Below are 14,905 nucleotides of genomic sequence, written 5' to 3'. Positions count from 1 at the left end.
GAAGGGGCTGAAACCAGTTCCCCCAGACAGGAGTCTGAGGGTGGTAAGCTGGAACCAGGGGTGCAACCAGCAGCCCAGCCAAAGTGCATGTATGTACACTAATGCACACAGTATGGGTAACAAACAAGAGGAGCTGGAAGCCTTGTTACAGCAAGAAAATTATGATGTAGTTGCCATCACATAAATGTGGTGGGATGACTCACATGGCTACAAGCTCTTCAGGAAAGCCAGGTGAGGGAGAAGGGGTGTAGGGGTGGCCCTGTACATCAGGGAGGCTCTAGATGCCATGGAATTAGGGATTAAGGGTGATCAAGTTGAGTGCCTGTAGGTGAGAATTAGAGGGAAGACAAACAAGGCTGACAACCTGGTTGGAGTCTGTTATAGACTACCCAACCAGGATGAAGAGGTTGATGAATTATTTTATAGGCAGATAGAGGCTGCCTCAAGATCACCAGACCTTGTTCTTATGGTTGACTTTAATCTGCCTGATATCTGCTGGGAACTTAACACAGCTGAAAGGAGGCAGTCTAGCAGGTTATTAGAGTGTATGGAGACTAGCTTCTTACCACAGCTGCTGTGTGAGCCTACCAGGGGTAAGGGTTTGCTTGACCTTCCTTTTACAAATAGAGAAGGGCTGGTGGGAGATGTGGTGGCTGGAGGCTATCTGGAGTCCAGTGACCATGAGATAATTGAGTTTTCAATATGCAGTCAAGCTAAGAGGGGCAGCAACAAAACCTCCACTCTGGACTTCTGGAGGGCAGACTTCAGGTTACTTAGGGAACTAACTCAGAAGTGTTGAGCCTGGAAAAACAGCCCTTAAAAACAAAGGGGTCCAGGAGGGCTGGACCTACTTCAAGAAGGAAATCCTGAAGGCTCAGGAACAGGCTGTGCCAATCTGCCGGAAGATGAGAGCCAACAGGGCAGATGGCCAGCCTGGATGGGCAATGAGCTTCTGAGTGAATTACAGGGAAAAAAGAGGGTGTATCACCTTTGGAAGGAAGGAGAGGTTACCCATGGAATGCTTAAGGATGTTGCTAGGTCATGTAGGAAAAAAATTAGGGAGGCAAAAGCCCATTTAGAGCTTAGACTGGCCACTGCTGTGAAGGACAACAAAAAATCCTTTTACAAATATATTAGTGGCAAGAGGAGGGGCAAGGACAACCTCCACTCCTTGGTGGACACGGAGGGGAATATTGTAACTAAAGATGAGGAAAAGGTAGAGGTATTTAACACCACCTTTGCTTCAATTTTTAATAGCAAGATAGGTTGTCTTCTGGACAACTGGCCTCCTGAGCTGGCAGATGGAGTCAGGGAGCAGTATAGTTCCCCTGTAATCCAGGAGGAAGTAGTTAGAGACCCGCTTAGCCACTTGGATTCACACAAGTCCATGGGGCCGGATGGGATCCATCCTAGGGTGCTGAGAGAGCTGGCAGATGAGCTGCCAAGCCGCTCTCCATCATTTTCCTCCAGTCCTGGCTCACTGGAGAGGTCTCAGATGACTGGAAGCTGCCAACGTGATGCCCATCCACAAGAAGGGCCAGAAGGAGGAACCAGGGAATTCCAGGCCTGTCAGCCTGACCTCAGTCCCAGGCAAGATTATGGAACAGGTCATCTTGAGTGCAATCACACAGCACTTAGAGGATGGCCAAGGGATCAGGCCCAGCCAGCATGGATTTAGGAAGGGCAGGTCCTGCCTGACCAACCTGATATCCTTCTATGATCAGGTGACTGCCTGGTGGATGTGGGGAAGGCTGTGGATGTAGTCTGGCTGGACTTCAGCATGGCCTTTGACACCGTCCCCCTCAGCAAACTCCTGGCCAAGCTCTCAGCCTGTGGCTTGGACAGCAGCACTCTGCACTGGGTTAGGAAGTGGCTGGAGGCTGAGCCCAGAGAGTGGTGGTGAATGGTGTCACATCCAGCTGGCAGCCAGTCACTAGTGGCGTCCCCCAGGGATCAGTGTGGGGCCCCATCCTGTTCAATATCTTCATTGATGACCTGGACAAGGAGATTGAGTCCATCATCAGTAAATTTGCAGATGACACCAAGCTGGGGACAGGTGTTGATCTGTTAGAGGGTAGGAGAGCTCTGCAGAAGGACCTTGACAGGCTGGACAGAGTCCAAAGGTATGAGATTTAACACATCTGAGTGCCAGGTTCTACACATTGGCCGAAATAACCCCATGCAGCACTACAGACTGGGGTCAGAGTGGCTGGAGAACAGCCAGGCAGAAAGTGACCTAGGTTGGTTGATAGTAGGCTGAACAGGAGCCAGCATCCTGGCCTGTATCAGGAACAGTGTGGCCAGCAGGAGCAAGGAAGTCATTCTGCCCCTGTACTCAGCACTGGTTAGGCCACACCTTGAGTACTGTGGCCAGTTCTGGGCCCCTCAGTTTAGGAAAGATGTTGACTTGCTGGAACATGTCCAGAGAAGGGCAACAAAGCTGGTGAGGGGTTTGGAGCACAAGCCCTACGAGGAGAGGCTGAGGGAGCTGGGGGTGTTTAGCCTATTGTGACCGTTTTAGGGTGTGCCTTTAAGAAAGGGACAGTTGCTGGAACACTCTGGCTGGATGTTTTGGTGTAGAATGAAAACAAAGATAAAGTCTAAACAAATTTCATTGGTAGAATGCAACTTTAAGTTTTAGTGCAGTTTGAATCTCAGTATGTTCTGTCTGGTTTTTTTTCAGCCTGTCTGCTTCTGTCTCTCTCTGAGCAACAGCTGCAGGACGGAGTTAACCTTGAACTAACAGATAAGAATAATTCTTGCATACTCTTTGAGCTAACAGAATTTTCTCCTTAATAATTACCTTTTCTCTCTCTAACCCTTTTTTGGGAAAAAAGGGAGGTAGGGGGAGAGAGGGCGTAGGGGGGACACCTCCTGGCTGGAGGATGGAGCTTTGTTCTGTATTACGTTCTTTCCTGTATATTTCTGTATATTGTGTATACAACCATCTGCATTTCATCCTGCTTGTAAATATAGCTTTTATCCATTTCTGCTTCTCCGACTGAGTTAGCCGTGGTTTCTTTTTGTGTGTGGGAGAACTGAACTTTCTCTCACCACCACACCTGGAGAAGAGGAGGCTCAGAGGAGACGTTATTGCTCTCTACAACTGCCTGAAGGGAGGGTGTAGCCAGGTGGGGGTTGGTCTCTTCTCCCAGGCAACCAGCACCAGCACAAGAGGACACAGTCTCAAGCTGCACCAGGGGAGGTTTAGTGTGAATGTTAGGAAGAAGCTCTTCACAGAAAGAGCGATTGACCATTGGAATGTGTTGCAGTTTGAGCTGGGTGCCCCCCTGGTGCATTCACTTCCTGTGTCCAGAAGTCCAGCCCAGAGGGATGGACACAGGAAATTGTGTATTCCCTACCATAATTCTTTGCACCACTATAAGATCCAGTGCGGAGTCTGGCACTTCCTCTTTCCTTCCCTCTCCGAGACTTGGTAACTGGGGGAGAGATCTCCCGGCCATGGGCCTGATTGGGCCCAAGGCCACAGGGGGATGGGCAGTCTCAGGCCTGGCCAGCTGAGACTAGCCCAGCAGAGGGAGGGGGAAGAAGGAGCCCTGGGGGTTTTGGATGCACCCTCAGGTGGGGATGGGATCTTTCTTTGTCACTGCGCTTTGGGTTTTCTGTAACATTCACTGCTTTCTATTTAAACTTTCATCACTTTTGCAATCCGTTTGCCTGAGTCGTTATTTCTGCCTGTGGTGGGGAGGGGACCTGCCCCAACCCATTACATTTTTGGCGCCCAACGTGGGGCCAACTGCAGCTCGGATTGCAAAAGATGGAGAGTTTAAATTTAGTTCTGGGCGTCGGTTTGGGTTTGGAAAGTTGGGGCTCAGGTTTTGTGTTACCGGGGCGACTGTGTGAACTCCTGTAGACTGCAGAAGGATAGCTGGTGCGTGGCTGATGGCATGGAAGTCCCTGCTGTTGTTTGGGAACAGCGAGGGGTGGTTCTTTCTGTGACTTTCTGCCCAGGGTAGCTTAAGAGTGCTCTAGTAGCCTAAGAAGGCGAGACCTGCCTTCTCCTCGTTCTCTGCGGAGCGGCAGGGAGCGGAGGAGGGGCAGCGGCAAGCAGAGCGTGGTCGGCCCGCGGCCGCTGCGGGGAGCGGACACCCGCGGCGAGCGGGCAAGCGACTGCTGGAGGTGACTCGGACTCTGCATCGCGGCGACAGAGACGGCGGGGGCCGGGCCGGGCCGCGTTCAAGCGGCGGTGGCGGCACCGCCCGAGCCGGGCTGCGTTCAGGCGGCGGCGGCAGCTGTAAATCTTTCCCTGGTGTTTTCGGACGTGTTCCGAAAATGGCGCCGAGCACCTGGCTCCGCCTCCCTGCTTCTTCAGTGGGCTGTGGCGCAGCTCCTCCCTCTTCCGGGGGTGGAGGTTGTGCAGCCGGATGCTGTCCTGCCTCGGTACGCGAGCGCCCAGCCGGGGGGTGCGGAGTGCCTCTGGCATGCATCCGTGTAGCTTTGGTCCGCGTGAAAGCGGTTGGCTGCGGCACCCTGGATGGATTGAAAAAGGCAGTCGTGGAGCCGGATTGTTCCGACTGGCCTGCCCCAGGGGTGGAGAATTTGCCGCTGAATAGGAGAGTAAAGGCTTGGCTGAGAAGTTGTGAGGTATTTCCAGGTGACCAGGATGTCCCAAGGAGTCCACAAGGAATTCACACTGCAGGAGAAGGACTGCGTCGCTGGGAGGTTCCATCACATGAGGAAGAACAACTGGAATGGACTGATGCTTGAGCCTGAATGAGAGACTGTTTGAGTGGACGCCCAGATGAAGATATGGACTTCGCCGGACATGTCATCAGAAGTTTTCTGATCTGATGATGTGTTTGGGTGCAAAGATTATGGTATGAAATACAGGGGTGGCATGTTGCAGTTTGAGCTGGGTGCCCCCCTGGTGCATTCACTTCCTGTGTCCAGAAGTCCAGCCCAGAGGGATGGACACAGGAAATTGTGTATTCCCTACCATAATTCTTTGCACCACTATAAGATCCAGTGCGGAGTCTGGCACTTCCTCTTTCCTTCCCTCTCCGAGACTTGGTAACTGGGGGAGAGATCTCCCGGCCATGGGCCTGATTGGGCCCAAGGCCACAGGGGGATGGGCAGTCTCAGGCCTGGCCAGCTGAGACTAGCCCAGCAGAGGGAGGGGGAAGAAGGAGCCCTGGGGGTTTTGGATGCACCCTCAGGTGGGGATGGGATCTTTCTTTGTCACTGCGCTTTGGGTTTTCTGTAACATTCACTGCTTTCTATTTAAACTTTCATCACTTTTGCAATCCGTTTGCCTGAGTCGTTATTTCTGCCTGTGGTGGGGAGGGGACCTGCCCCAACCCATTACAGAATGGACTGCCCAGGGAGGTGGTGGAGTCACCATCACTGGAGGTGTTTAGGAAGAGACTGGATGGGGTGCTTGGTGCCATGGTTTAGTTGATTAGATGGTGTTGGGTGATGGGCTGGACTCAATCTCAAAGGTCTTTTCCAACCTGGTTAATTCTATTCTGAATATGCCCATTCCAAGTTAGCTTTATTGTTAAGTCAAATGGAAAATCTAATAATAAGATCTCTTGCTGATGTTTGGTCCAGGCTTAGCTGGGTCTGATGCCTCCCCTGACAGTCCTTACTCATCCTCATCTCTTTCTAGATCGCTCTACATGTTTGGTGATTGTAGCTCCATGGGCAGAGATATTTCAGGCAGAGATGTTGCCAGAAAGAACAATGCTCCAGACTGCTCTTGGGACTGATTTTCCACTGATCTCTTTTGTTGCCTAATTGTATAAAGCCTGCTCACCTCCTATCACCCCTCCTGTTCCTCAGGCAACTCCTTAGCCACAGCCCACTTTCCACAAGGTAGCCACCTCATCCTCACACCCAAAGAGAAGCATTAGACAACTAAACAATTGTGGCATAGCTCTTAACAGGAATTATTATATGTAAGAAAATTAATTCCTGCCATATGGTCACTCTATGTCATATTTGATTATGCTAGATCTCAAAAGCCTGATTGTCACAGTATCACAGTAACTCAGGTTGGAAGAGACCCCAAGGATCATCAAGTCCAACCTGTTCCAACAGAACTCACAACTAGACCATGGCACCAAGTGCCACGTCCAATCTCCCCTTGAACACCTCCAGGGACGGCGACTCCACCACCTCCCTGGGCAGCCCATTCCAATGACGAATGACTCGCTCAGTGAAGAATGTCCTACAGTATGTATCATACATGAGGTCAATGTATCAGCTAAAAAGTTGGAAATCTTCCAAATAACCATGAGAACAACAGCCCTGGAGGGATACCTAAGTTTCCAGTTTTCCCAGCAAACTCATTCTATCAATATTCACTACCATGCAAAACCTCTTTTTTTCCCCCCTTCTTGCTACTTCCCACATAGACCTGAAGATAATAATTGAGTATTTGGGGGTGGAAATCTGCTTGGATTTTATTGTACTTTGGGGATTTTTATATTTAGTGTATGTACTCTTCTATGTAACAGAATGTTTGATCATTGCATATTTCCTGGCTCTACAAACTGGAGATGTGACAGAAAATTGAAAAGATATTTATTTACTCAAAAATCTATATTCACATGATTTCATACTAAATTAGTTTAAAAACAAAGGGGAAAAGACATGCCCTTTTCACATGAAGAACTGATTGAGTTCTTTATACTTGGGTCATGGCAATAATTAGAGCTAAGTATTTGGCTGGCAGCCTTTAGTTTAATTCTGCTGAAGTGAATTTGACCATGCTTTCATCAGAGAAGAATTTACAGCAGACTGAGACCCAAAGAGAATCAAATACACCACTTGCACATCTGCCTACCATTACCAGTAACCCACAGAGCAAATAATATCCAGCTATCTTATAAAAAACCCACACACTCAAACACCACCAACACACAAAACCAACCAAAAAAATCAACCAACCACAAACAAAAAACCAATATGTGACTTTTTTCCCTTAAGCCAAAGGAGGGGGGGGGGGGGGGGGGAACCAACAAACTAGCTGTAATACAGTTGTAAATTCTAAAGATTTTTTTGACAGTGTCCTGGATAATACTTTATAAAATTTGAAAATTGTATTTCAGATTTAACTCACATGGTGTACATCACCTATTTGTGAATCTGAAACTCCTTTGTTCCCATCTACTCTGCTTACAAAGCATCAAAGAGATTTACCACTCCTTTTCATCTAAGTATCACCCCTGTCATTACACTGACCACAGACTCACTTCTGCTTCATACCACTCATGACATCCATATGTAGACTATGGATGAACTCTAGGGTCTCTGTTTGCTCCTATGACACAAGATTCAATCCACCTCTTTGCATCTCTGATCTAAGCTATATATCAACCATGTAAAAAGAAAAAACCTAAACAACAGAAAACCCAAAAAAAAACATTGGAAGCCATCTCTGATTGCTTACTACAAAAGTAATTTCTGATTTCTACCTGCATAAAAGAGATCACAAGAAGTAAATCTGGAGTTTCTACAACTCCTGGAAAATGGGATGAGCTTTGCTTCCTACTTGGCAGATAGCATGGAGGGAATGTAAGAGGCCTAAGACAGTAATGATGTTCCATTAACCACATCTTTCAGTTGAAGAGCTGGAGTAGCCACAGTAACTCCTTTGTAGTATGGGTGCTGCATCATCTTCCCTATCCACTGTGTCAGTTGTGACCTACTGAGCATCTTCTTTGCACAGCTGTGCCCATGCAGGGTCAGGTGCTTGGTCACACTCCCTTCATGCTTGCCAAGTGGGAGTAAAAGAGTGAGAAAGAGGAAGAATAGCAGAAGAGTTAGAAGGGTGTGGGTGCTGACTGCAGACTTGGTCCATTACATAGAAATATTATGGAGCCAAAATTCTGCAGAACACCAAGTCAGACATCATGCTCTCTTCACCTGCAAGAAAACATGAATGTTTGCCAGACCGTACTGCAAGGCCAAGACAGTGTTAGAAGTTGGGCATTGCTGGCACCCAGTCCTTTACCTCATGCTGTACACAGATCTTAGCCACAAAAAAACCCCAAAATCATAAATCGTCATACGGTCACACTGAGTGGATATTGAAGTAGACAAAGCAAAGTTACAAGCAAGCCTTGAAAACATAATCCACATTTGATGATCCTAAAAATCCACAGAGGGATAATCTTACTGAAAAATTCCATTATGGTAAAATCAACACACATTTGAAACAGATCTAGTAAAAACTTGTTAGGGGAAGTATGAGAAGAGTGTATATAATAATTCTGGGCTAGATTCCCAGCCTGTGTAATATTTGTATTTAAAAGACTGACAAAAGGACATAATTTTAAAATAGTATTGTTTCTGTAATTAGATCAGAGTCAGTATTCACTGACTCTGAGTCACTCTGCTGAGTCAGCCACATTCATAACTGAGTAAAAAGCAAAATTCAACCAAGAATAACAGCTTTTAATCCTTTTAGAAGATGCCTCATAAGCTCCTTCCAGAAATGGCACTGACTACACACAACCTTAGGGACACAACTATTTGCCCAGTGATGATACGAACAGTTGATAGGACAACTCTGACCCCACAATAACTTTCATCTGCTGAGAAAAATATTCCACGCAGTACTAGTGGCACACACTGGGAAATATAAAAGAGCATAAATCCCATAATACCGAAGTCCCTCATCCAAGAAACAAGAGTCTGCAGCCATTTCTCTTCCTATTCATATTCAGAGTCCCAATCAATACCAATACAGATTAAAAGCTCCCTCTCCCCCTTTTTCCCATGAAAGAAAGGTAATGGCAACACTTAAAGCCTGGATTTATTAACCAGGGACACCTTCAATGGACAAGTTGGCAAAAATTGCCTAGCTTTCTCTCCTAAAAGCTAGCATCATGCCAGCTCTGTCCATTAAAAAAAATAAGGCACTCCAGGCCATATTGTACTCTTACTAACATTGACAGAGCCTTGAAATAACTGCTGGCTTGGTTTTGTTAGTTCAGATTGAGAATGATTCAAATGAAAGCAGAAGTTAACCTAGTAGTTTTGCTTACAAAACATTCCTGTTATCTGCACTGAACTAGATGTCTGCACTACACCACTGCTTAAACACAGCACATCACTCCCAGAGCACATGGGTGAGGAGAGAAAGCAAATACTGCATTTAAACAGTGCAGGAAAAGGTAAGGATTTTAAAATATTATTTCAGCTTCATTATCTTTTAATTGTATACTTAAACTCTTGCTTTAAAGCTGCATACTTGATTATGAGTAAAAATAATCTATTAATAATCTCAAAGTACTATGCCTTAGTGTGTATGCTAGAGAAACATGCCCTACTCCTCTTGATTATTTTGGAAGTCTTGAGACCAAATCTATATACTTGCTATTGTTTTTCTAGTATTTCTTTCCTAAGAAAACTCTGAAAGAGGGCATAACGTGTATCAGTGTCTCAAGGTTACCTGAACAGTACAACCACTTAATTCTTACAAAATGAAGAACCAAGTAACTGAGCTGAGGAAAACTGAATAAACAGACTACAGGAGAATTCCACCACCCAACCGGATTTAGTAAACCTACACAAAGGAGAATGGAAGCTTGCTGAAGAGCAATTAAACCATCTGAGTGGCTACTATTAGATGTCTTCTGCCATTCAGGTTTGATATATGGAAAGTGACAAACTAAGGTACAGAATAATGAAGCATTTCCAGAGGAATTTTCTTACCAAAATTTTAAAGTTACCTTACAGATGACTAGCTTGCAAAACACGGGGAATAACCAGGATCTACTGTCTATACTTTACAGAAGAATAAGTGGAGCAGATCACCTACAATCCCACAGCACAGCAGGTGCTGTGAGTACGCAAATCACAGCAAGTAAGAATGGAGTAGGAAACCAGAAGTTCAAGATCACTACATAAATGCTTTTTCTTCTGAACTGCATAGAAGATGAGCTATAGTGTCGTCTGAAAAGCTTTACAGGAACTACTTGATTGTGTAAATATCTGTTGGTTTGACTTTAATTTAAAAAAAAGGCAAAAGCCCAGACAGTTACACCTAGATTTCAAAATGTAAGACAACAAAACTTTGCACTGTCAAATTAATCTTTAATAAATTAAATGTGTAGTCCTTAAGAGTGCTTTGACACCTAAGGTAATCTGAGCTGCATTCCCCACAAATCTGAAGATTAACTTGAGGGAAAAAATAGGCATAGCTTGTTGCTTTGTTTGCTCTGAAAATTACAAGTAACATAATAAGACTAGATACAATTTTGTAACACCAAAGGGACAATCTTAATAAATATTCTTAAAATGAAGTGAACTAAACCACGTGTCTAGGATTTCACACTCACACAAAAACCAACAAGTAAAGTGGAACTAGGTGATACAGAAATAGACTGCAACACAGACAGAAATCCCAACACAGGGAGGCCAAAGATCAAGGGTAATTGTAGTTAAGAAAAACCATCCAAAATGCATCATAGGTGAGTACTTTGCACAGAATACAACTTCAGCAAAGCAGACAAAAGGGCAAACTTGGAATTACTATCAAACTTGAAATGTTAATAAAAAGCAAAAGAAGAATGTCTTTTCAGGATAATAAAGAGGGGTAGTTCTCCAGTGCCCTGATAGTTGCATTGAAATTACAGACCCCACTGAGGAGAAGGCAGATGCAACATCATCTACAATATGAAGCATTTACCTTCATGTTAGGAAAATTATTATTATTATTAAAAATATTCAAAGTGCAAATTACTGAAATAAACCCTCCATGACCGAGTTATTTTCCGTAGCCTCTGGCCCTGTGCATCTCAGCATTTTTCCTGCCAGTTCAAAGAGCGCTTTCTCTTGCCACGCTACACAGATGAATCATACCATCAGGGCTGCAATAACCCCCACTTCAAGGGAGAGAAAGAGAAGATTGTCTGAGGGTCTTATTTAGGTACTCTATACAGGACAACCATTTTGTCTGAAGCTTTCTATGTGCTCCTGCTCTCAGGAGGTGTATTTACTATAAATGTTCTGAGAGAAAGATAATGATTCTCCCAAACACCTGTTAGAGCTATGTATATTTGAACAATAGCCTTTTAAAATACATTCACTGAAGCTCAAATCTTACCAAAATTAATTGGATATACAGCACATAGGATGTTTTTATTTTACCTCTTAATGGAATAATTAAATAATGAAACCCAAGTTGTAAAAAGTCTCTTGAAGGACTCTTCCATTTATTTAGTTATTAATCAACAGAAGAGTTCTAGAGGATGGTACTATTTTTGGTCTTCCATTGATGCACTTTCTATCTGTTTTTTTCCTATTTAAAATTAGCAAAATGGCACCTAGCTGAGTTCAGAGAAAATTTTCTAAGTGCCAGTAACTAAACCCAGCACAACTGTACTCCTGGAAACTTTTACTCCCTGAAACAGAGCATAAAGTACAAGAGGAACTAAGATGAAAGACAGCTTGCAAGAGAAGTGGACTTCAGCCGGTTCCAGAAGAGGGAAAGTCCAAAGGACCGATTCAGGTCCAGGCACCAGCAAAGGTTAATCTCAACCGCTGTTTTGCCTGACATACCGTTCATCAGTTTAGGAACTGCAGAGCTGCGCTGTTTCTCATGCAGCAGCTCCATCTGCTGTTGGAAACAAAAGGTGGACTTTGCATGGGTCTACATTTACAGACTAGAAAAGGAAACATTTGAAAATTTTGAAATACCTCTGAAACTTTCCAAGTGCTTCCCCAGTCAGTCCTCCTAAATAAACAGGACCAACAGCCAGCCTTTACATACCTGTGTAAAGCAAGTAATCAAAACAAAAATATGAGAGGAAGTAACAAACATATGAGTCACTTATATGCCCTTGGAGCTAATCTTCTCACAGCAAACTTTGGTTCTTCACTATCTGCAGTCATTAGATGCTGGTTCAAAGGTACCATGTTACCAAATCACATCGCTCAGGTACTGATACTTGCTTCACCCCAAAATAATGTGCCCAGGTACTCACAAACTACAAGAAGATTGTGGTGACTCTTAGGTAAAAATGGTTTATTTGAGTTGTACAAGCAGAAATTTAATCTTATTCTGAAGATCAACTCAGCTCTTAAAAGGAACAGACTGCTGTTTTTATGCAATGCCTGCGGGACTCAAAAACTTTCCATACTCTGCATTCCTTTACCAGGAGCACTATGAAGAGTTTTGCTATAATGTAACAGTTGTGGCAAGACTGTACAGACCCAGAGCTTTCTAAGTCAAATCAGACCTGCTCTGAATTGTGTACAACTTGGTATATCATGGTTGTGTTTATAACTGCTCTGGCTCTGTAAGACTTTGTTAACTTGAAATTTTACCTCCAGTGTGGTTGTTGCTGTAACTACTAAACCCTTCAAGAAACCTTCTAGTTTCTGAGCAGCACTGCAGGAGCTATTTAATAATCAGCCAGCGCACAAGCTTTGGCTTACTGCTGGCCACAGCCATTCAAGCTGACTTCACAGGAATCACAGGGTGTGCTAGCACCAGTGTGCCTTCATTACCTGAGTTACCTTGGTTGTTCATTACACCCAGTATCTCAGCCCTTGATACAATAGCTAGTGGATTGTGCATTCTAATCAGCTTATTTTACCTCGAGTTGATTAGTTTCCTGGTTCCTCAGATTCTAAGGAGCATTTATTTTCCATGTTTTTCTCCATTCTTACAAATATAGATACGTCAAAATTATTATGAAGTAGAACAGGAGATTCTCACAGCACCATTTTATTGCATAATTTAGGCCACGTCACTATGAGGAGCCCTGTGCCTGAGGCCTGGGAATCATCCTGGTGGCAGGTGGCAGAAAGCCATGGATTTCTCCTGGGCTCAGAATTCAGTTTTGGGGAGGGTTAATGAAAGAAGAACCTTATACTCCTGGTTTTTGGGGGTTGCAATATATTATACATATATATTACCATAATATATATTATACTAATATATATTTTATACATATATTTGGGAGCTTCTAATGATTTTATAAAAATAACAAAGCCTTGTTTCAGATCCTGATTAGAGCTTTTAAGGGAAAACCTTGTTTTACTGAATCCATTCAGGGTTTTACTGTGATTTTAGAACAGATACAGTTCAGTCATTGTTCCTTTTAATGGATTTAGTAATAGACCATTCACAGCATTCAAGTATACTGTAATGTTTCCACCCACATTGAAAATACTGTCACATAATAGAATATTATTTATCTGATTTATTTTCTTCTTCCTTCTTTCCATTTACAAGGTGGGGGTGGAGTGGGGTGGGGGTCGGGGGTGTTATGCCTCCAAAATACTCTAAGGCACTGATTTCCAGGTGTGGTTCCCATATCCCATTTCTCTGTCACCTCAATAAATGGCTGCAGTGTCTGATAAAGATTGCATGGACTAGTCACCTGTGTCTTGTCTTCCAGATTCTAACACAATAGTGGTGTGTTTTATTTTGTCTGGTGTGACATCAGAAAGCCAGAAAAATGCTGCAACATATGGGATGCCCAGTAAACATAACTACAGTTTTCTATGTTCCTTCAATGCAGATGCTATTGTTTAAAACCAAAACTCCCATATTTGGACTGCCCCTAAAAACATACAGTGCTGGCAAACATTAATGTTAAAATAACTTGGTGTAGTAGCCTCATGCAGTTCCCATACCCTTGGTGCTGTAAATAAAAAGATGGCACTTTGTCTGAAATGTTCATGTTTACTGCAGAAGCGGAGTGTTGTAAAGAACACATAAGTAACTGCAAAATGAGAAGTGTTGTATTTGTTAAAGCAATCCGATCTAATTCATTAACTTTCAAAACATTAATCTTTCAGCAGAAGTAACAACACAGCCTTACAGTGAGCACTTAACACCTGGGACCCAGCCGTGGGCAGCACTCAAGTTTGATGTAGAGGCTACCTCGAGACTCGTTTATATAGCAGTTTATAAGCCTAGGCCTATTCATACCGGTTAACAATGGAAAAACCACACAAGCGGCAGTGTTCCGGCGCAAGGGTGACACACGCATCACCTAGAAACCACCCAGAGCCCTCTCACAGAACCGCCGCACGCGCAGGCTCTCTAGGCCGTGCGCAAACACTCCAACAGGTGGCTCCGTGGCGCAATGGATAGCGCATTGGACTTCTAGAGGGTTTGAAGGGATTCAAAGGTTCCGGGTTCGAGTCCCGGCGGAGTCGTGTCTCCCCTTTTCTTTTTTACTTTTGCCTTTTTCTGTCATTTACTTTGCTCCCCCTCCCCCATCTTCGGCTAAAAACCTTTGTACACCACCCTCCCGTCCGTTACCTCACTGCCGGAGCAATCTGGTCGACCGACCTCTGGCGCTTCCCGGCGGCAGGCTCTGGTGAGAAAGGCGCTCTGGGCCCGCCTCCCGGCAAGCTCGACGTAGAGCAGTGAAGGCTGGGAACAGGCGGAGACAGTGCCGAGCCCGTCAAGCAACGCTCTCCCCGGTCGACGTAAGATCCTTTCACTACCAGCAAGGAAGCTGGAGGGGCGGACGGACACGGTCACTCGTGGCCGTCTGCCTTCAGACCAGCAGGAGAAAGGTTCTGCGCCGCGTCCCGCCGGCGGCCCTCTGGCACGGCTACTGTCCACGCGCGGCAAGAGGGCGACCAGGTGCGCCGGCAGCGCTCGCGCGCAGCCCGCCCTCGCCAGCCGGCTCTGGCCCTGGGCGGAAGGCAGTTCGCCCTTGCCGGCCGCCTCTGTCCCGCACGCAGCCAGGTCATTAAAAACACGTACGAAAAAAAGCCAGGGCGCAACTTCCTTCACAGCGGCAACTGGCACATCTGTCAGTACCTACGAACCTGCCTACCCATGCTGTTATGTTTCTAGAACAGTCCTAGGAAAGTGTTTTTACTTGATAAAGGCGGTGTCTGCTGGAGACACTTCGGCGGTGGTCTACGCCACGATGCTGGTTATTTCCAAGCAACAAAACACAAA

General features: G+C 45.1%; 1 protein-coding gene and 1 non-coding gene across 2 annotated transcripts in view; one reads left to right on the top strand and one right to left on the bottom strand.

The window, feature by feature from the left end:
* The window catches only part of BCAR3 (BCAR3 adaptor protein, NSP family member), an 89,115-nt gene extending 74,761 nt beyond the window's left edge, over positions 1-14,354 (bottom strand). Inside the window, exon 1 of the mRNA XM_009909883.2 lies at positions 14,252-14,354. The gene's annotated coding sequence lies outside the window, so the exon portion shown is untranslated. The remainder of the gene's footprint in view (positions 1-14,251) is intronic.
* TRNAR-UCU (transfer RNA arginine (anticodon UCU)) lies at positions 14,059-14,145 on the top strand. Its single transcript is given in 2 exon segments — positions 14,059-14,095; positions 14,110-14,145. It is a non-coding gene; the product is annotated as a tRNA-Arg (tRNA).
* Positions 14,355-14,905: the final 551 nt, after the last annotated feature.

Source organism: Dryobates pubescens, chromosome 11 (assembly GCF_014839835.1).
Source record: "Dryobates pubescens isolate bDryPub1 chromosome 11, bDryPub1.pri, whole genome shotgun sequence".
NCBI lineage: Eukaryota > Metazoa > Chordata > Aves > Piciformes > Picidae > Dryobates > Dryobates pubescens.
This window is presented reverse-complemented; position numbering and strand designations above follow the sequence as displayed.